Genomic DNA, 23,312 nt, shown 5'->3' with positions numbered 1-23,312 from the left:
TGAACTCACATGGCTAAAAGCCATTGGGGCTTTTAGAAAACTTCAGAAGGTTGCTTCTCTTTGATCTCTTTAAAAGGGAAGCGCCTCTTAAAAGCTGCTTCCAGAAGCAAGGCAGCCCTCTCGGCTTTTAAGCAGCATTTTGCAAATTACCAGGTAGTTGCCTTGTGCAAAAAAAAACCTTCCAACAAATCCAACAGACTGTGTAAGAAACTTCTGCTTAATGGAAGCTTTAGAGTGAAGCACTTCAGGGAGTGAGTTGTAGCCGCTTTTCACATCCTACAGGTCAAAAGTGAACAAACCATGATACAGTTTGCCTTTGCACAATGTGCAGAAGTTAAGCTACTCGGGCAGAATAAGTTCATGTCAGTGGTTTTTCCAAACAATCATTTAGTGTACTATCCACATGAAATGGTTCATGATGATAATGTCATTGCGTGATCCTAATTCCACATTTATCTTCTCTCTCTCTGCTTGAAAAGTCTTCATTGCCGTAGATCTGGGTGCTATCCCTTCACTTTCTTCTAGCGCTGGATAGAGATGGTGGGAGAGAAGAAAACCCAAGGCATGAAAGTGCATGATAAAGTGGATAACAAGTAGTCCTTGGCTTATGACCACAATCTGGACAAGAATTTCCATTGCTAAGCAAGGCAGTTAACTGACTTGTGCCCAATTATATGACCTATTTTACTATGATTATTAAGTGACTCGCTACAGTTGTTAAATGAATGATGTGGTCATTAAGCCAATCTAGCTTTCCAACCCCTTTGACTTTGCCTGTCAGAAGCCAGTTGGGAAAGTTATGGGTGATGATCACATGACCCTGGGATGCTGCAACCATTATAAATTCATGCCAGTTGCCAAGTGCCTGAATTTTGATCACATGACCTTGGGGATGCTACAATTTAGGACCAGTCACAGGTTACACTTTTTGTTGCAATGTGAATACTGGCTAAACAAATGGTTGTAACAGGGGTAAAATGTAAAATTTGTTACTACCGGTTCTGTGGGCGTGGCTTGGTGGGGGCGGGTTAATGTGACTGGATGGGTGTGGCCAACTTTTTTTTTTAACTTTTCAAAGCATTTTTTCTGCAAATGCAAAAAAATGCTTTGAAAAGCCTCTGCCATCAGGCAACACAGTTGGGATCGTCAGAGCCTTTTCAAAGCATTTTTTAAACACCTCTTCCGCTGAAGAGGTTGCAGAAAAAAATGTTTTGAAAAGCCTCTGACGATCCCAGCTGAGCTGTGCGATCATCAGAGGCTTTTTTTTACTTTTAAAAGCATTTTTTCGGTGGAAGAAGTTGTAGAAAAAATGCTTTTAAAAGTTAAAAAAAAAGCCTCTGATGATCGTGCGGCTCATCTGGGCATGGGGGTGGGGTGGGGAGGGATTTTTAATACCGGTTCTCCGAACCACCCACCGCCATTGCTACTGAATTGGGCGATCTGGTCCGAACCAGGAGCATTTCACCCCTGGGTTGTAAGTTGAGTACCAGTATTTTTTTTAAATATTTTTTTTTCAGACACACAAACAAAAAATAATTTCTGAATAGAGTAATGACCGAGTTAAAGTTCATACAGCTTATTTTCTCCATATTTACTATATATACTCCAATTTTTGCCAATATTCTACTTTCCCCCTTTTATCTATTTTTTTAATAACATATATAATCAATATTGCCATCCGTCCTCACCTCCTTATCTTCACCTATCACAATTTTTTAATCTATGGAAACCCTTTACTTTAAGCACAGTCATTCAAACATTTAATTTTTCACAATTATTTCTTTAGTGTCAATTTTTCCCAAAGATGGACCAAATTTTATCCTATCTTACTACTTTATCTGTTATTTGACCCTTTTAAGTATATATTTCTTTAAATTTGTTTTACATCATCTTTGTCATTAATCATTTTACCATTTTACCCAAAACAGTGCAAGTCTTCCTATTTACTTTTATAACCCACTTTTTAACTAAACCTAACTTCCATTTCAAATTCATTCCAACTTTCCCTTTCAAATAAGTCCTTTTTTTATAATTCAATTTTTACAATCCCGGTATTAATACAATTTCTTTATGCCAGTTGCCAAGTGCCTGAATTTTGATCACATGACCTTGGGGATGCTACAATTTAGGACCAGTCACAGGTTACACTTTTTGTTGCAATGTGAATACTGGCTAAACAAATGGTTGTAACAGGGGTAAAATGTAAAATTTGTTACTACCGGTTCTGTGGGCGTGGCTTGGTGGGGGCGGGTTAATGTGACTGGATGGGTGTGGCCAACTTTTTTTTTTAACTTTTCAAAGCATTTTTTCTGTAAATGCAAAAAAATGCTTTGAAAAGCCTCTGCCATCAGGCAACACAGCTGGGATCGTCAGAGCCTTTTCAAAGCATTTTTTAAACACCTCTTCCGCTGAAGAGGTTGCAGAAAAAAATGTTTTGAAAAGCCTCTGACGATCCCAGCTGAGCTGTGCGATCATCAGAGGCTTTTTTTTACTTTTAAAAGCATTTTTTCGGTGGAAGAAGTTGTAGAAAAAATGCTTTTAAAAGTTAAAAAAAAAGCCTCTGATGATCGTGCGGCTCAGCTGGGCATGGGGGGGGGGTGGGGAGGGATTTTTAATACCGGTTCTCCGAACCACCCACCGCCATTGCTACTGAATCGGGCGATCTGGTCCGAACCAGGAGCATTTCACCCCTGGGTTGTAAGTTGAGTACCAGTATTTTTTTAAAATATTTTTTTTTTCAGACACACAAACAAAAAATAATTTCTGAATAGAGTAATGACCGAGTTAAAGTTCATACAGCTTATTTTCTCCATATTTACTATATATACTCCAATTTTTGCCAATATTCTACTTTCCCCCTTTTATCTATTTTTTTAATAACATATATAATCAATATTGCCATCCGTCCTCACCTCCTTATCTTCACCTATCACAATTTTTTAATCTATGGAAACCCTTTACTTTAAGCACAGTCATTCAAACATTTAATTTTTCACAATTATTTCTTTAGTGTCAATTTTTCCCAAAGATGGACCAAATTTTATCCTATCTTACTACTTTATCTGTTATTTGACCCTTTTAAGTATATATTTCTTTAAATTTGTTTTACATCATCTTTGTCATTAATCATTTTACCATTTTACCCAAAACAGTGCAAGTCTTCCCATTTACTTTTATAACCCACTTTTTAAGTAAACCTAACTTCCATTTCAAATTCATTCCAACTTTCCCTTTCAAATAAGTCCTTTTTTTATAATTCAATTTTTACAATCCCGGTATTAATACAATTTCTTTATGCCAGTTGCCAAGTGCCTGAATTTTGATCACATGACCTTGGAGATGCTGCAATTTAGGACCAGTCATAAGTTACACTTTTTGTTGCAATATGAATAATGGCTAAACAAATGGTTGTAAATTGAGGAGTACTAGTATGGTTTATGGCGGGCTTGTAATATCACAGAATAACAGAGTTTGGAGAGACCTTGAAGGTCTTCTAGTCCAACCCTCTACTCAGGCAGAAAATCCTATACTATTTCAGACAAATGGTTATACAGTCTCTTCTTAAAAACCTCCAGGGATGGAGCACCCATAACTGCTGGAAGCAAATCCTTCCACTGATTAATTGTTCTAGGAACTAATTAGGAACTAATTTCTCCTTAGTTCTAGCTTGCTTTTTTCCTTGATTAGTTTCCATCCATTGTTTCTTGTCCAACCTTCAGGTGCTTTGGAGAATAGGTTGATCCCTCTTCTTTTTGGCAGCCCCTTAGATAACATAATTTGATATTGTAATTGTAACATATGTTAAACTTTTGGCAGTTTCACCAAGGTAACTTGGAACCCTGGAACAAACCATATATTTGCATCCAAACTATCAAGGCTTTTATTTGAAATTCTTGAGCTGAATTTAAAATGTGAGTCAGCAATGGTATGCATTGCAGACATAGAAAATTTAAAAAAAAAAAAGCAACATAAATCAAGTTCAGAAGCAGGGCTACAAATACTTCCTGAAGTGTTTTGAAGAATTATAGCCTTTCGCTCACCTCCCATTCATCTGAGAAATGTTTATACATCTGTTGTCAGGACGAAAGGTGGGACCTGGTATTCATTCTAACATTGACCCAGCCAGATGTGAGGCACAAACCTTTTCATCAAAGGCAGCTAGCAGACAGAAAGTCGTGGCAGTTGTGGTTTTGTTTTTACAGGGGATATAAGGTGAAGGAACATTGATGGCTGCCTTGCACAACTCAGGGTGTGCTGCAAGAATCTGCAATGTTTCTCCACATATATAAAACACTGTTCTCCATTACGTGCTTATAATGAACATTTTCACTCTGCAGAAAAAGAGTTATTTTGATTAAAACAGCCCCCTACGTTCCTAAAATTTCTTAAGATTAAGTAATCTTAATCTAAGATTAAGATTAAGTAATATTAATCTAAGATTAAGATTAAGTAATATTAATGTTAAAAACAACAACAACATGGCTTTCAAATCTTGAAAGATTGCCAAATCTCCTGGGAACTGGTATTATGTATGTAGACAAGACAGTAACTAGCTTTGGTACACTGATTGCCTAGTAATAGTTTTATTAGTTTAAATGCTGCAATCCATGCAAGAAAGTTACCGTTTGCATGGATTTTTAGAAAACCTGTTTGAAATATTTCAGCCATCCATCAAAACAATACTTTTCATATTCCAGTTATAATTATGAGAAATAGCCTATATTCAAGATTGCAAAAGTGTTTCTAGGATTAGATCCAATGGTGCAACATATTGGTTTTAGAACAAGGTTTCCCAACCTTAGCAATGTTAAGACACATGGACCTCAACTCCCAGAATGCCTTAGTAATGCTGGCTGGAGAATTCTGGGAGTTGAAGTCCATAAGTCTTAAAGCTGCCAAGTTTGAAGACCTCTAAGTTAAAATGTAATAAAATAAAAAGAAAAGGTATTTATTTTATTGTTTATTTATTGGTTTGATTTATATGCCGCCCTTCTCCGGAGACTCAGGGCGGCTTACAATGCGTTAAGCAATAGCCTTCATACTTTTGTATATACCTGCTTAGTAGGGCTTTCGCCCCCCCAAGCGGTGTTCTTTTTATACAAAGTCAGCTTATTGCCCCCACAATCCGGGTCCTCATTTTACCTACCTCGAAAGGATGGAAGGCTGAGTCAACCTTGAGCCTGATGAGATTTGAACTTGCAGTAATTGTAGGCAGCTTTTGCTACTTAACAGCACTTTAGTCTGCTGCGCCACCAAGGTATATCATTGTAGTTGTGCTATCTACAACGTTTCCCTCACATAGAACCTGTTTTGGCTGCTCAAATGTTATGAGATTATCCCTCGGGTCACCAACTGACAGTAAGGCACCCAAAATGATCTTATCCTGTCTCAGCAATTATTTTTCAAAGAAGTCTTGTGCCAGTTGAGAAGCTTAAATGGATTTGGTAATGAGTCCAGATCTTTCTAGTTCATCATTAGAAAGTTAGACAGCATCTCTCAAAACCTAGAGAGCATTTACTACTGATTTCCATCCTATACTTAGATAGCTGACAGTGTAGTGTTTCAACTGAATTTCCCCACATTTTCAAAATCACTTTAGGTCTTCCAATGTGAATTTTTTTACTCTATTTCCTCATAATAATCTTGTAAAAGCTTTCAGGAGAACATCACTTCCTGGTGTAGCCTTTCCTTCTCACTGTTTTTTATGAGTTCTGCAGCTATTGCTCAATCTTATATGACAGACCAAACTTGTCTCTCTTCCAATCCAGCTCTACCACATATTAATTCTTCAACCTCATGCCTGGGGTTTTAGCTGTGATATCCTCCATCCTTTGCACTGTGCAATTTTACAAGGGAAAAATTATGCCACGATGATAAGCAGATGCTATGGAAAACTCTAATTGAGATGAAACAGACTTGTAGAACTGGAAGGATTTTTAAAAAAACTAAAATATGTGATACCAAGAAGAAGGCATCACTTCCTACCATTTCTGTGGACAAGCAACTTAATGCTGGCTTTGAGATTCCATTAAACTATGGCCAAACAGTTGCTGTGATGAAGTTTCAAAGCTTAATAGCCACGGATTCTTCCTGTAGGTTGTATATTCTTAAGAATGCACCTTCTGAGAGAACAGAAAAATAAATCATTTGACTGGACAGGAAGGAATCAAGTGAAAACACCAACTCTTTAGAAAACCTGGTTTCAGAATCAGAATTGCATTCTGATCTTTTATATTGTTTGCAACGAGATTCATAACAAGGAGCAAAGTTATAAGTGCCTTTTTTAATTAAAAAAAAATCAATGCACTATTCTACCAGAGAGAGAATCTTAGGTTTTATGGATGTCAGCTATTTATATTTGTCAGGATCTCCTAAATTTCTCCAGAGAAATCTCATTCTCATTTATTCAGAGATCAGGCTGAATTCTTGCTAGATCCATTAATGGAAATTTTTACCCTAGTAATACTTGCCTAAATAAGGTTATAAATTCTTTTTGGTATCACATATTTTCGTTTTTTAAAATCCTCCCAGTTCTACTGGTCTGTTTCATCTCAGTGAAAGTTTTCTGTAGCATCTGCTTAACACCACGGCGTAATTTATAGCTTCATCCTACTGCTAAATCATGAAGTGGAAGCTGAGTTTTTAAAAATGATAAGTAAGTTTTCCAAGGATCTTGCCCAATAATCACAGACACGATAGGCTTTGAGTTCAATGTATTTATTTACTCAATTTCTTTCTATTCAGGTAAACTCATTTGGAACTGGAACTGGACTTCTGCGCACAGCCTTTATATATGGAGGAGGTGGAGTCAAGGTAAGGAGGGGTTATGGGAAGGGCTAAGTGAGGGAGGAGGGATCAGTGGGTCAGTCTATGCAATGGTGTATACACAGTTAGGCATTTACTTGTAACAAATCCCCCTCTAAATGCCTAACATTCGGGGTTGATTCGTACCCGGCATGGTCACCCCTAGTTTTGATGTGAGATATGTGTGTTGCTTGTTTGGTAATGGTTTCGTTAGAATGTCCGCGACTTGCTCAGAGGTTTCACAATGTACGGCCCTAATAAAACCTACATTTGATAGTTGCCTGACATGCTTATGCTTGATGTCGATATGTCTGGACCTCTGACCCACTGCTTCTGCGTTGGAGATGTCTATGGCTGCTTTATTGTCCTCGTGGATAGTTATAGGATAAGCCGGTTCAGTCCATATTTCAGAGAGCAGGTCATCGAACCACACTAAATTGTTAGCTGCCTTTGATAGGCAGATGTACTCTGCTTCTGCCGTGGATGTGGCAACCAGGTTCTGTTTGCCAGTATACCAGTGTACCGGACAGTTATTGATGAGGAACACGTAACCTGATGTGCTTTTCCTGCTCTTGGTATCACCTGCCCAGTCAGCGTCCGCATAGCAGGTCAGCGCCGGTTTTTTGGATTTGGATGGTTCCAGGCATAGGTACGCGTCTATGCTATGTTTCAGGTACCTGATTACTCGCTTCACCCCTTCCCAGTGGTATACCTTGGGTTCACTGACATGTCTGGATAATAAATTAACAGCTAAGCTGATATCGGGCCTTGTCCAATTGGCAATATACAGGAGGGATCCAATGACAGATCTATACAAGGTGTTGTCCTTAAATGACTCCCCCTCTTCGTGCATATGTTTCAAGAAGTCTGTTTGCATGGGGGTTTCACATGGTTTAGCGTCCCTCATGTTGCATCTATGTACAAGTTCTAATATTTTCTCCCTTTGAGAAACCTTGAACCCGTTCTCTGTTTTCTCGATTTGTACTCCTAGATACTTATTGACTTTCCCTAGAGTCTTGAGTGTGAATTGTTTTCCCAGTTCTCTGGCGAATTTATCGCAATTTTGCTTGTGCTGCCCCATGTACAGGATGTCGTCTACGTAAACGAGTGCGTATTCGATCGATGTGCCCTCCCTCTTGGCGAAGAGGCAGAGGTCTGCTGATGTGGCGGTAAAACCCATGTCCCTGAGTGTTTTGGCTAGGCATTCATACCATCTTTTCCCGGACTGTCTTAAACCGTACAAACTTTTGTTTAGTAGCCAAGTGACTCCCTCTTTCGCGCCTTTCCCTGGGGGTGCCCTGACGTATATTTCTTTGTCTAACTTCGCATGGAGGTATGCGGTTTGAACGTCAAATTGGTAGACTTCTAGGCCTAAGATAGATGCAACTACTAGGGCGCTTTTGACACTTTCTGCCCTAACTGTGGGTGAGTAGGTATCCGTGTAGTCATCTGGATACCTTTGGGCGAACCCCTGAGCTACGAGTCTAGCCTTGTAGAGGGCCTTGTTGTCTTCGAGTTCCTTGATTTTGAAAACCCACTTCGTGCCTATGAGTGTCTTATCGGCTGGGACCTTAGAGGGGGTGTACACGTTCAGTTCGCGCAGGCTAGCCATCTCCCTTTCCATAGCTTGCTCCCACTTATCTCTCTCTACCTGCGGCAGACTAATGATTTCTTCGTATGAGTTGGGTGTTGTTCTATTTGGGTGAATGGACATGACATAATCTTTAAACCTCTTGGGCATTTTGTTTCTGTTGGGTCTGATAGGTCTCATGGGTCTTGTGTCGGTGTCGTGCATGTATTTGGCCTCCTTCTCTGTGACCGTGTCTACCTTGATGATGGGGTGGTCTTCCTTCCACCCCTTGGTGGCTACCTCATGGTGTCTTGGTCTTTGTCTGTCTTGTGTATTTGCTTCTAATGTGATGGGTTTGCTTTCGTCCCTTGATTCGTTTGTGTCTTCCTGTCTGATGAGTGTCTCGTTGAGGTGTATCTTAGACCAGTTGGCGTTCTCGTGGAACACCGCTGTTCTGGATACGATGAACCTATTGTCCCTGTCAATGAATCTATAACCTTTTGTGCCTGGTTCATACCCCATGAACCTTAATCTCCTGGAGACCTTGTCTCCTTTTCGTCTCAGTTGCCTGGGGATGTGCACATCCGCCGTGACTCCAAATATGTGGAGGTGCGCAATCTTTGGTTTTCGGTCGTACATCACCTCATAAGGTGTTTTCCCTATTACGCTAGACCAGAGTCTGTTCAGCGTATAATTTGAGTAGTTGATAGCTTCCGCCCAGAATGGCTGTCCTAACCCCGCATCCTCTAGGGCGCATCTCATCATTGTTTGTAGGACTCCATTCCTCTTCTCTGCGACTCCATTTTGGAACGCGGAAAAGGGAGAAGTCTTGTAGTGTATTATCCCGTGCATCTTTGACCAGTTCGAGAATTCCCTCGATAAGAACTCAGACCCCCTATCTGTCATTATTTGCCTTATCTTTGTGTTGTGTTGCGTTTCCACTCTCTTATAAAACTCTTTAAATTTTTGGAATACCTCGTCTTTATGATTAATGGTATACACAAAGCCATAGCGGCTGTAGTCGTCTACTATTGTCAGAAAATATCTCCTTTTGTATTTTATAGAGGGCTTCATGGGGCCCACAATGTCCATATGTACCAGGTGGAAGATAGAATTGGTAGTACGGGTGGCTTTTCTAGGTCTGGGTTTGGTTTTTAACTTAGATGATTTACATATAGAACACTCTAAGTAGTTTTTGCAGTTTTTTATTTTCAAATCACTGGTACATTCTGTCATTTTTTGGATGACTGGGAAGCTGGCATGGCCCAATTTTCTGTGTAGCAAATGGGCGCAGTCATCGTGAATGGGTTTGCCTATCAGCAATTTCCCTCTGTGTGTCGTGTTGCCTTCGGTGGGGTCGTCTTCCCTGCCCCCCTCTGCCTCAACATGTGTGTTGACTTTATTCTCAGTGTTTTCTAGTTGGGCGATAACTTGGGTCTGGTTATTCTTTTTAGGGTGGAGGTATGTTAGCCCTCCATTAATGACTATTTTGCCGATGTTTTCCCTGTCTCTGGTCAGGTAGGCTTCTCCCTCTTTGAAGGTGGTCTCTATGCCCATGTCCTTGCTCAGTTTAAGCGGTGCTAAAATGTTGTGGGGTATTTCGGGTATGAGTAATACCCCCTCTACTTTGCCTATCCCGCTTATGAACGTGTTTCCTCTCCCTGTCACTAGGACCTTGTTTTGATTGGCCACCTTAATGTGGTAGTTTTCCTTTGTGAATGAGGTCAGTATCTTTATGTCATGAGTTGTGTGGTTGGTGGCTCCCGAGTCGATGAGCCATGTTTCTCCTTCCCTGGTTTGTGAGTGTGTGTGTGTGTTCTCCCCGATCCCATACATGGACCCTGGTCGGCTCTCCCTAGAGCTGTCCCTACTTCCCCTTCTGTTCCTTGGGTCGGGGGAGTCTCTGCGCCTGTATCTGTTGTCTGATGGGGATCTATCGGGGAGCCCTGGCTTCCTGCCTTCCCTTTCCCTTTGGTAGGTGTGGTCCCTTCCCCTTGAGTTTCTTGGGCAATCCCGTTTGTAGTGATTCTTTGAGCCACAAGTGAAGCATTCTGGGTAGTCTAGGTTCCTAGTTTGGAACTCAACTTTCTTAGTTGGCCTGCTGTCCCTGCGGCTGATGGAGCGGTCCCTCCTTAAGCTATCTTCTGCTATTATCCTATTTGTCAGTGACTCGAGTGTGAGGTGGCCTAAGCCTATGCTATCCAGCTGCATTATAAAATTGTCCCAGCTGGAGTCCAGGGAGTTGATGACTATGCTCTTCATGCTCTCTTCGGATATATCCTCCCCCCTTTGTATCAGTTCAGTCCTTGTGGCATTCAGGTTCAGTATATGTTCACCCATGGGAGTCCCCGCTTTATGCCTGGCAGAGTGGAATTCCCTGGATATCCTTGCTGTGGTGGCAGCGCTTTTACTATAGAACAGATTAAATATTCTCTGCTGTATCTCAGACACAGTCAGATAATGGCTTAGGCTGGGGTATACACCTGGTGGGATACTTGCTATAATTAAATAGTAAGCCCTGTGATGCAAGCAATCTGTTTCTAAAGTCCAAGGTTTTGTGGGGGGGTCATCAACTAAAAACAATAGATCCTCTTTTAAAAATAAAACCTGGAGTTGGTGATTCCACTGCATGAGGTTCGATCCGTCTAATTTAAGAGTGGGAAAGTTAGCTGGTAAATTCCCTGAGTTGTGTGATGAATTACTCACAGTCTGTTGCTGCCCATGGTGTCTCAGGTGAGGGAACTCACAATATGGCTTGGGTATGCAGTTTGCAGCTCTGCACAGACTTGGATTTATGTTCCCTCCTTCTCTTCTTGCTGGAGCCAACTGAGCACGTGCGAGGCCCATTTCGCTACTGTAGCCGATGGGGGAGTAGCTGGCTGTTGCTGCTCTTAGGCCTCGGCCTAGGCCTCCAGTTGGGGGTCCCATCTCACTCCTGGGGTGTCCGGCTTCATCTCTGGAGGCAGGCATCCATCGCTGGGCATCCGGATCCATGCAGGGGGCTGGAGAGAGGCGAGGAGGCGAGGCGGTCGTAAGTCGAGGACTTCTGGGGTTCTGGGGCGTGGTGGCTGTGGTGGGCCCCGATCCTTGATTGCTGGTCCCTGGGCACATGAATAGGCCGGGCGGAGGCCGCATGGGGGTTGAGTAGCAGGTGTGGCCTCTTCCCCTCGGGCCTCTTATGCTTGGTGCTGCGGGTGCTGGGTTCGAGTCCTGCCATCTGCATGATTCAAGCATGGTTGGTGCCCTGCAGTTGTCTTCGTGGGGGTTGGTCATCGTGTGGAGTATCTGGGGGTGTGTGCTATCATCGATGGCCCCCCCGTAGCCCCCTCGGTTCGCGGCGGTGTCTCTGGGGTGCATGGCTGGCGTGAAGGGGTTGCGTGCAGGGCCTATCGTGGCTGCTGGGGCCTCGGGTGTCTTTCTGGCTTCGAGCTCGGGAGGCGAGCTCCAGATGCCTTGGTGTGTCCCTTCTGGGGTGCCTTTGGCTGTTCCCCCATTTGTTCTGGGGTTTCTTTCATTTCCCGCCATTGGATTTGAATCCTGGCTCCCTATTGGTCGGTGGCCATCCCAAGATGGCCGCCCGGAGCATGGCACGAAAATGGAACCGTTTGGCTCTTGGGCCTCTGCCAGGGGGTATCTCTGTCTTACCGGTCTGGCAGCCTCGTGGTCTTGCTCCTGGGGGCTCATCGCTGCTCCCTGGTCATCTAGAAGGTCCCGGAGCTTCACGATGAGTTCATCCTTGCTTATGGAGGCTTCTATCATTTTCTGTATGGTGTCCTTCAGTTCATCTCTCTCGGGTGATCTGTCTCTGGCGTGCCTGGCTGCACTTTCTTTTGGCCTCACGCTTCTGTTTGTCTGGTCCAGTTCCTCCATCTCTGCCATCAGCCTGGTGGTGGACCTTGTGTTCATCCTTCCTTCCATTTCCGATTTTGGTTCTGTTTATTGGGCATAACCGTCCTCTGCTGCCATTTTGATAAGTAAGTTTTCCAAGGATCTTGCCCAATAATCACAGACACGATAGGCTTTGAGTTCAATGTATTTATTTACTCAATTTCTTTCTATTCAGGTAAACTCATTTGGAACTGGAACTGGACTTCTGCGCACAGCCTTTATATATGGAGGAGGTGGAGTCAAGGTAAGGAGGGGTTATGGGAAGGGCTAAGTGAGGGAGGAGGGATCAGTGGGTCAGTCTATGCAATGGTGTATACACAGTTAGGCATTTACTTGTAACAAAAAAACAGGCTAGTTTCAAATTCTTTAACATAATGTAATTTATTTGGTTTAGGTTTTGCATGCTCTGTGAAGCTCACCAGTCATGGTTTATTCCTATGCTATGGTTAACATTAATGAAATATTAGATCCAGAATGGTATGCAGGATTCTTCAAGTTATTAATGCAATGTCTTCTCACTTGTAAATTTAACTTGAAACAAAGCAGGCAAAAAGATAGCAATGCAAATCTTGCCTCTTTCGTATGTTGCCAATGTGTACAAAAGTGTTGGAGCTTGCATCATAATTCTGAATCCACCATCTCTCTCATTTTGGTATCATCACCATCCTCTTTGATACCAGTGATGTACAATATATCTAGAAAAAAAGCTTTACTACCCAGATTAAATATTTGGTGCAATCACTGATGATTAGTGAAGAGCCATGGTGGCGCAGTGGTGAGAATGCAGATTAATTCTGCCAACTGCCAGCAGTTCAATTCTCACCAACTCAGGATTGACTCAGCCTTCCATCCTTCTGAGGTGGAAGGCTGATTCAGGTTTAGTCCTGGTTGAATTTTTTTGTATTTTAACATATAGGACAAACCCAAAATTTTCTGTTAATTTATATTAGTGTGCATAGTCAATACCCCAGTTAACCATATTGCTGAACGCTGCTAATACAAAGCCATTTTTATAGGTTTAGGGATAGGATAGGGAATGGATTGTCCAAAAATATAAGGAGCCATGGTGACACAGTGGTTAGAATGCAGTATTGCAGGCCAACTCTGCCCGCTGCCAGGAGTTCGATTCTCACTGGCTCAAGGTTGACTCAGCCTTCCATCCTTCCGAGGTTGGTAAAATGAGGAACCAGATTACTGGGGACAATATGCTGACTCTGTAAACCGCTTAAAGAGGGCTGTAAAGCTCTATGAAGCGGTATATAAGTCTAAGTGCTATTGCTAATTAAATTAGCATTCAATTAAATTGCAACCCTACTTGGATCGGGAGGCTCTCCTCACAGTCACTCATGCCCTTGTAACCTCATGGTTAGATTATTGCAACACGCTCTACATGGGGCTACCCTTGAAAAGTGTTCGGAGACTACAGTTGGTCCAGAACACAGCCGCGCGAGCTGTCAGTGCACCTAGGTACACCCACATTACACCAATTCTCCGTGAGCTGCACTGGCTCCCTATTGGTCTCCGGTCACAATTCAAGGTGTTGGTTATTACCTTTAAAACCCTACATGGCTCAGGGCCAGGTTATCTTCGAGACCGCCTTCTGCCGCATAGCTCCCAGCGACCGGTAAGATCCCACAGAGTTGGTCTCCTCCGGGTCCCATCAGCTAAACAATGCCGGCTGGCGGGCCCGTGGGGGAGGGCCTTCTCTGTGGCTGCCCCAGCTCTCTGGAACCAGTTACCTCCTGAGGTCCAGACCATCCCCACCCTATTGGCCTTCCCAAAAGCGGTGAAGACCTGGCTTTTCCGGCAGGCCTGGGGCCGTTGATCTCGCTCTTGTGATCTGGCGAGATCCGGCCATGAATGGTGTGAATGAGTTTTTAATGTTTTTAATGTTTTTTAATTTTTCAATGTCTTTTTATAATGATTTTTTAAATGTATTTTGAGCCACCCTGAGTCTTCGGAGAGGGGCGGCATATAAATTTAATTAATTAAATTAAATTAATTAAATTAAATTCCCCCTATTGTACTCAAAATCCTTTCATTAGTTTTAAGAGCTTGATGGCTTCGGGCAATGGTTAACCATCGTATAGCAAACCATGATTATTATTATTTCCTTCAAGTCAGTGTTAACTGACTGGACAAGATCCTGCAGTTTTCTTGGCAAGATTTCAAAAGTGTTTTTCTATTGCCTCCTTCCCCTGGCTGAGAAGAGTGTGATTGGCTCAAGGTCATCCAGCTGACTTCATGCCTAAGGCAGAACTAGAATGATCTCCCTGCTTCTAGCCTGAAGCTTTGATCACTCCCTTTATGGTGAGCACAACTATTTGTTCAGCACACATAGTCCCTTCCCTTTTCATTTTTTGCAATTCAATTGGAGAGCATCGCATTAAGTTTCCAATTTTGTAACAGCCAAGAAAATGTGACTGTTAGCTTCATGACCAACTGAAATCGAAAAAGCAACTTCAGCTCAACATTATCTGTTACTTGGTTCCAAATTAGTTTGGCTAAACGAAGAAAAGGCGGTTCAGTAGAGGTTTCTTTGTTTGTTTGCAGGCATATCGCAAGTTAATGTACACTGCTCAAAAAAATAAAGGGAACACAAGCCAAAGACATCCTAGATCTGAATGAATGAAATAGCCTTATTAAATACTTTGTTTGTTACATACAGTAGTTTTGTGTTCCCTTTAGTTGTTTGAGCAGAGTATAAACTACTGTATGTAAAGAACAAAATATTTAATAAGGCTATTTCATTCATTCAAATCTCGGATGTCTTCGGCTTGCGTTCCCTTTATTTTATGAATATTTAAATTATAAATTATATTATAATTTATATTTTATTATATTATTTATAATATATAATTTATATTTTATTTATATTATTTATAATATATAATTTAGATTTTATTATATTATTAAAGTATATTTAAATTAAGGCTGTACATGCTTTGGAAATGGCTCAGAAGTACTTCAGACAGATCCTGCAAGAATACAATAGGTCTTTGGTGTATATTAAAGCAAGCTAGTTTTTTTTTAGGCTTCTGTTAAAAAAGGCTGGTTGTTTTAAGGGTTATATTATGAATAGGCTCTTTAAAGCAGCATCTTTTTCAAGCCCATATAAAGCCTGAAAAAGGTCAATAGCAGAATGATGCTGTACTTGTATGAGGTCCAAAGCCTAATACATACAGGTAGTCCTTGATTTAAGCCCTGAGTCTTATGCATGAATCTTATGGTCATAAGATTCATGCTGTCATTAAGCAGATCTTATGCATGAATCTTATGGTCATAAGATTCATACTGTCATTAAGCGGGTCACCATGTCACTTTGCCTGTTTTTATAACCTTTTTTGCGTAGTGTTTAAGAAAACACCATGATTGTTAAATGAACATTGCGCTCATTAAGTGAATTCATTTTATCTACTGGGGCATTATTTTTCCAGAAACAGGAAATAAATGCCAGAAACTGGGAAAAAAATCTGGATCATGTAACTGTGGGACCCTAAATAGCTATAAAGCTGAGCCAATTGCCAAGTGCTCTAAATGTAACCAATGCCCAGATTTCTTCCACTGTTTTCTTCCACTTAAGGGATTAGGGTGATGGGTATGTATCTTTGAATCAGTATTGACTGCTTGGATGAGTCCTTGCAATTTTCTTGGCAGGATTTCAGAAGTGATTTACCATTACCTTTTTCCTAGGGCTGAGAGAGAGTGGCTGGCCCAAGGTCACCCAGCTGGCTTTGTGCCTAAGGTAGAATCAGAACTCGCGATCTTCCTATTTTTAGCTGCACCAGACTGGCTTTCCAAAGGATTAGGATGTTAAATGCTGCCTTAGTAGCTGGATGTTAAATGCTGCCTTAGTAGGAGGCATTAGCCTCCTACGCCACTCAGGCTCCTTATTAATATCAGCTGCCTGCAATTACTGCAAGTTCAAATCTCACCAGGCTCAAGGTTGACTCAGCCTTCCATCCTTTCTAAGGAAGGTAAAATGAGGACCCGGATTGTGGAGGCAATAAGCTGACTTTGTATAAATGTACAAAAGTATGAAGGCTATTGCTTAACGCATTGTAAGCCACCCTGAGTCTCTGGAGAAGGGCAGCATATAAATCAAATTAAAAAAAAGTGTTCATAAGCTTGGTGTAGATCAAAGGTGTCAAACTTGCATCCTCACATCGTCCTCACGTGACGTATCATGACTTTTTTCCCCTTCGCTAAACTGGGGGTGGGCGTGGGCAGCGTGTGATTCATCCGTGCTGTGATTTTGGCACCCCAGTCTAGACTCTAGTAGTTAAGGCATCAGACTAGAAGGAGGGAGACTGAATTCATCCCACCTTAGTGATGTAAGCAGCTGGGTGATTCTTGGTCAGTCACTCTCTATCACTTCACAGGGCTGTTGTGGGGGTAATAGAAGAAGTTGTGTTGCATATGTGTGCCACCTTGAATTATTTGCAAAAGTAATAAAGGCAGGATACAAATAAAATTAAATATATAGATCTGATCCAATACGCCTAAATTGTGAAGGATCCTTATGGCACTCGGAGCTTGGTTGTTTTTCTTACAGATGTTTCATTACCCAAACTAGGTAATAGCAGCAGCACAACTAGTTTGGATAATGAAACATCTGCAAGAAAACAAGTTCAGAGAATACCAAGGACCTCTCATTTCAACCCTCAGCTACAAATAGTTTTCTTTATTGGTACACTCAATTATATTAGGACTGATAAGTATAATTCAGACTATTTAAGAAATGTAAACAGTTATTTAGTTCTCCCAGTGGAACAAACGTGAGACGTTAAAAGTAATTAACTTTGATTGGAGTTTTGCTCTTAACAGTGCAGTTCTAACCTAACCCTAACTTAGAAATAATAAAGTTCAATGGAATTGACCCTCCAGAAAGATCTGTGTAGAACTGCATTCTTAAATATGATTTAATGTTGATAGGTAACCATAAAGGGTCATAGTCAAATGGCTTGCAAGAATAAATTCCATGCATCTCCAAATTGACTCTGTAATTCACTGCTATTTGTTTAGATCTATGTTTAGACAGATCCTCAGGAGGATTCTACTAATATTGGATGACACAGGTCAAGAGGTGCTATGGCAGTAATTTTTGTGCATCAGTAGGGTCAGACTGAATAACCTTTAAGGTATCTTCAGCCTTGTTCCTGTGCCAGCCTCCTGCCTATTTTATGCATAAAGAATGTGGGTTGACAAGTGTTCCATAAATCTTCAGTGCTTGTTCTTCTTTAAATAAGACATTATAACATCTCTGCTTCTCTTCAATGTTATTCAAATATAAATAGACGGAATTCTGGTAGAACATATCCAGCCTGACCACACATTTTCCAAAAGAATAAATACATTTTTCCTTGTCTCTGGAAGAAATAGCCCAGCCTTCCATTTTGATGTCTATTTATTTGCAAAGTATTCCCCCCACCACCACCATTGTAAGTGTCTTGATCATTTCGAAAATGCAGTTCATGCAGCTATAAAAAGAGAAAAGGTCAACCCTTCAATGGGATTTCATTCTTACGCTGGATTCTCAGAATGCTTCTTGAGTGGAAGAGCAAATCTATTCTCAACTCCAGAGTATTTGTAAGAAAACCAAACCACAACAGTCATGCATAAATGAAGACTGATTCTCTTACTCTGTGATCAGTTGGTGGAGTAAATAGCAACTGAAAATTCCAAGGTGGATAAGGAATGGGAGAAAAATTATGAAAGTTTGGGAAGAATTGAAAGAGTTACCTTAAAGGAGGATGGGCCCCTCTATATATTGGCTTGAGATCCTGAAGAACAGGCTGGGTGCAATTTAATAAAGAATTTCATCCCCCTTTGAAGTTTTTAACATGATTCGTCTTACCCATCTTCTGCAGTAGCCCTTTCCAGAGTGGACACCAGGATAGATACAATGGTATATGGGAATGACTTTGGGACAGGGGACTTCAACCTTGGCAATTTTAAGCCTGGCGGACTTCAACTCCCAGAATTCAACTCCTGGCGGACTTCAATTCCCAACAAAGCTGGTTGGGGAATTCTGGGAGTTGAAGTCTGCCAGGCTTAAAGTTGCCAAGGTTGGAGACCCCTGCTTTAGGAGACAGGGGAAGAAAAGATGCTACTAGGAACAGTCTGATAAGAGAGGATATAGCCTAGCAGGGGTATCATACTGGTGGCCTGTGGGCCGGATGCATCACGCACAGGCCACGCCCACCCTGGCTCCACAAAGGCAAAAAAAAAAAATCGCAATACATCACGTGACATGATTGAGTTTGACACCAGTGGCCTAAAGCTTCCTACAGGTAGTCCTCAACTTACGATAACAATTGGGACCAGAGTTCCATGCCTTAGCATGATGGAGATTAAGTGAGTTGAGCCCAATTTTGCAACCTTTTTGCCACTTTTGAAAAGTGAATCGTTGCAGTTGTTAATTATGTGGTCATTAAGTGGCTTCCCCCATTGTTTATTGGAAGCTGTTTGGGAAGATTGCAAATGCTAACCACATGACCCCAGGATACTGCAAATGCATGCTGGTTGCCAAGTGCCCAAATTTTGATCGTATGACCATGCAGATGCTGCAACAGTCATAAGTGCAAGGATCAGTTAGTTATAAGTCACGTTTTTCAGTGCCATTGTAACTTTGAATTGTCACTAAATGTAAGTCGAGGACTATTTGTAATGATGAAAAGAAAGAAATTCAGAAGGAAACTGGTAATTTCCAAGGTTGTAAAAAAGACAGCTAGTGATTTGTACTTCAGACTTGCAAGATTAATATAGCCGTTAATGTAGCCTTTACAATACAGTAGGATTGCTCATCTGATCATGTTTCCTGTCTGATCTACCTGGAAAGGCTGACAATAGCAAGTGAAGACTCTAAACAGAATTTCTCTTCCAATGGAGAAACTATCTGTGTGGATACAATACTTACCTAGCTGGCATGCAACTGTTTACCCGATATCTATCGTATAGTTCTCTGCTTCAATGCCAAGTCCAGATTAAAGTTAATGCATCTGCAAGTCTTGCCAAAGGAATCAAAAGGGTTATAAAATCATTTCCCTTAAAATAATCACGAATACATTTTCAAGCAACTTCCAACTTCTTAATACAATATAAAAAGGTTCTTTTAAAAAAAGATAACCTATAGAGGGCAGAAGAGACCATAGAAAGGTTCCTACCCAGGCTAAAAAATCAGAGTGAGTTTGGCAGGTTAATTTAATCAGCTGCTGCAATTTCTTCGGGCTTCTGGAATTGGATATGGCCTTTGAGTCTAACCTCTTATTTAGTGCAGAAATCCAAATTAAAATTGAATTTCAGAAGTTGTGTTCATCCTCAGCTCGATTGCATTTAGTGGATGAGAGCCTCCCCCCGCCCACTCTTGTCTTACTATTAGGAGTTTTTTTCAGTCAAATCTTCTTTTCCATTACTAAAATCCATTATTTTGTGTCCTAATTCTGCAACAAGAACAAACAAGTATTGATCATCTACTACAAGACCAGTATTTGAAGGAAGCTATTCTGTACCACTTATTACACCCAAACAAAGCTTGTTCCATGTTTCTTCATGCAGTTTAGTTTCCTTCCCCTTTTACCTGTAGAAATTCCTCTGATACAAAGCAGAATATGAGTCTAAAGTCAAAATTCCATCTCTAATCTGGAAGAGGGGAATGCAGATGGCACACCGAGCAGAAGAAGACCATTCTTATACAAGAAGTTGGTTAATCTATTTATCATTCTCCAGTTGAATTCTATAATAGCCTAGGTTATTTACGTTATTTTGGCATCTCTGCCATCCTAATTTAGGCAGCCAAGTATAAAGTACCTCATTAACCAATGCCTAACAAAGAGAGTCAGTCTGGCAGTGGTTAAGGCACCAACCCAGGAGATTTGTGTGTTTAGTCACGCCTTAGTCACAAAACAAACTGGTTGACCTTGGGCCATTTTCTCAGCCCTAGCAATGGCAATGGCAATGGCACACCACTTCTGAAAAAGTTGTCTAGAAAACTGCAGGGATTTGCAGCAGTCCAAGACTTTTGACAACAAAATCAGCAACAACAAAAACCAAAGATTGGATTTTTGTTTCCCCAAAAATAAGACTGGGTCTTATATTAATTTTTGCTCCAAAAGACACATTAGGGCTTGTTTTTTGGTTAGGTCTTATTTTAGGGGGAAATATGGTACTAAATGCATCCATGTGGCTGACAATCTTAACTCAGTCTTATTTTGGGGGTAGGTCTTATATTACGAGCATCCTGAAAAATCATGCTATGACTTACTTTCCTGTTGGGTCTTATTTTCGGGGAAACAGGCAAAAGTTAGGTTTGATGGCTTTTTAAAAGAAATCGGGGGGGGGGATCCATGAGTTGATGAACCATGAGTTAGCATACCTTTAGTATACAAACAGTTAAATCGTAATAGTATTCTAGTATCTCTGCTTGTGAGTTCCCACTGTTGGGGACAAAGAGAGGTGAATTAAACAAAATTGTCCTCAGAACTAGTAAGGGAAGACCTGCCACCTTAATTTACTAAATGATCTTTCCCTTTCTCTTCTGTAGAATGATTCAGCATGAAACTTTTGACAATCCTTCTCTTAACATCTGCATCCACCGTTGCACTTATGGATGGAATCACTGGGTAGGAATGAACTGAAGGACATGGCTTCATTTCCTTAAAAAGGAACAAAACCATCATCAGTTTGCTGCCCACTAACACAGCCTCTTTCCTGGCGCCTAAATCTTTTCTATGTATTGCTTCCGTTCTGTTTGTTTTCCTGATAGGGCAATCCACACTGGAAAATCCCCAATTATCTGAAAGCCGGGTTGAGCATACTCACGGCCTTCCAATAGTTGTCTCTCTTGCTTCCCTTTAATGCAATCCAGAATGGCAATTCCTCTGTGTGACTGCTTTCCTGTTTCATAACTTCACATTGCTTATCCTTATTTCCCTTCTGGGCCCCAGTATGCTGAACTCGAACCAACCTCTGCCCCCTGCCTCAATTACAGTACCTCCATCCCATACAATATTAAATAAAACTTCTGGGTTTTCAACATTTGGATCTCATGCTTGAGTTTTCCATTGCAGTTTTAAAAGCTGTGTGCTGGCTCCTTGAGAGCCCAATTTCATCCAGAAAGTTGTGTAACCTCAATTGCCCAAAACTCAGCATAATTCATATTATAAATATGACACAGAATAGAAAATTGGGCTTGTGTACAGATAGTCCTTGATTTACGACCATAACTGAAGCCAGCATTTCTGTTGCTAATTAAGACAGTTGTTAAGTGAATTTTGCCCCATTTTATTACCTTTCTTGCCACCGTTCTTAAATCAATACAGTTGTTAATTAGTAACACGATTAGTAACATGATGAATCTGGATTCCCCATTGATTTTGCTTGTCAGAAGATTGCAAAAGGTGATCGTATGACCTCGGACACTGCAACTGTCAAAATGCATCCCATTTCTAAACATCCAAATTTTGATCACCTGACCATGGGAATGTTGCAATGGTTGTAAGTTTGAAAAATGGTCATAATTCACTTTTGCAGTGCTGTTGTAACTTTGAACAGTCATTAAACAAATATAAGTTGTGGACTGCCTCTAATCAGTTTATGACAACAGAATTATTTTGGATAAATACAGGATAGGTTTGTTTTTTTAGGTGGAAAGGATTAGATATTGTATGTCGGTGTGGAGTTCCTGTACTTATTATGAGATCACTGCTTCTGAACCCAATCCATTTCACATGAGCGAAAGTAAAGAAAATGTGCTACTGTGTTTCCCTGAAAATAAGACCTTGTCTTATATTTTTCTGAATCCTGAAATAAGCGCTTGGACTAATTGCCATGTGCTCAAAAGCCCGATTGGACTTATTATCAGGGGATGCCTTACTTTGGGGGAAAACAGGGTATTATTCCACAATTGCTGGGATGAAACAGACAGCAGCAGCCAGAATCAGTTTTGCAAAATAATTCCACAGATTGAACAGGTCTAAAAATTTTGGCCTTTTTTAGGAGGGTTCATTCATTGGGTCCAAGAGACCATTTTCAGTAAAAGAAACACTCCGTTATAATATTATTTAGCTTTTTTTGTCCCTCCTGATCATTTTTCCAACTGAAACAGATAGCCACAAAGGTTTTTTTTTTTAAAAAAAAAAAGAATCCAGCTGAATAAATAATAGGTGCATTCAATTTCTCTTCTCAATATGCTTGGGAAATATTATGTACTACCGGTTTGCCGAGCTACAATTAGTGCAAAATTAATTTGTCTTATGGGACAATTGATATATAGCATCTGGTGAATAATTTGCAGGAAAGCAAAGAGACCTTTGATATACTGTGCTGTGAAATCCGCATCAGAGACAAGAATGAAATATTCCCTTTTTCCAGGGCCGGAAAAGGGAATGATTGGAAATCTCAGCTGACACCAGACACAATGGCATTATGTATTATCCTGAAAGCTGACATGACCTGCAGCCTCCTGTCTGATTTCTAAGCAACACATTTCCCCACCTTTGTTGTCTGTTTTTTCTTGAGACATGAATGTCCCAAAGGTGCTTTTCCAAAAGGAAACTGGACTCTTTTTTTGGGAAACCATTTTTTCAAGAAAAAAAACATTTCATTTCTCATCCAAGTTCATGAGAAGCGAAACATTTTCAAGGAAAAAAACAAGAAAAGTCAGTTGCCTTTTGGAAAAGCACCTTTGGGACAACCATGACCTGGATGATTGAGAATCTCCATAGATATTGAGATGTGAATGATGTTTAGCAAGGGCATTCAGAACAGATGTTGGCTCAGCAAGGGGATCCAGAATGAAACATTGTCTAGAATGAAGTACCATCTAGAATAGAAGCTGGGCAACCTCAGATTCCAGGATCCAATGCAAATCACGACTTCTCTATTTGTGATTCTAAGAACCATCTCTGTCCATGACTGTTGAATATACAGTATTGTTCCAGCCAGGGAAATAGAGAAAAACTGCAGTGGAGGTTCTTGAATAAGGCATACATGTAAAAATGAGTTGAGATCTTGGTAACTACATTCATGCCTTTTCCTTGACAAGTTATGA

This window comes from Pituophis catenifer, unplaced genomic scaffold, assembly GCF_029215685.1.
Source record: "Pituophis catenifer annectens isolate HBS135680 unplaced genomic scaffold, rPitCat1.0.hap2 SCAF_2, whole genome shotgun sequence".
NCBI lineage: Eukaryota > Metazoa > Chordata > Lepidosauria > Squamata > Colubridae > Pituophis > Pituophis catenifer.
This window is presented reverse-complemented; position numbering follows the sequence as displayed.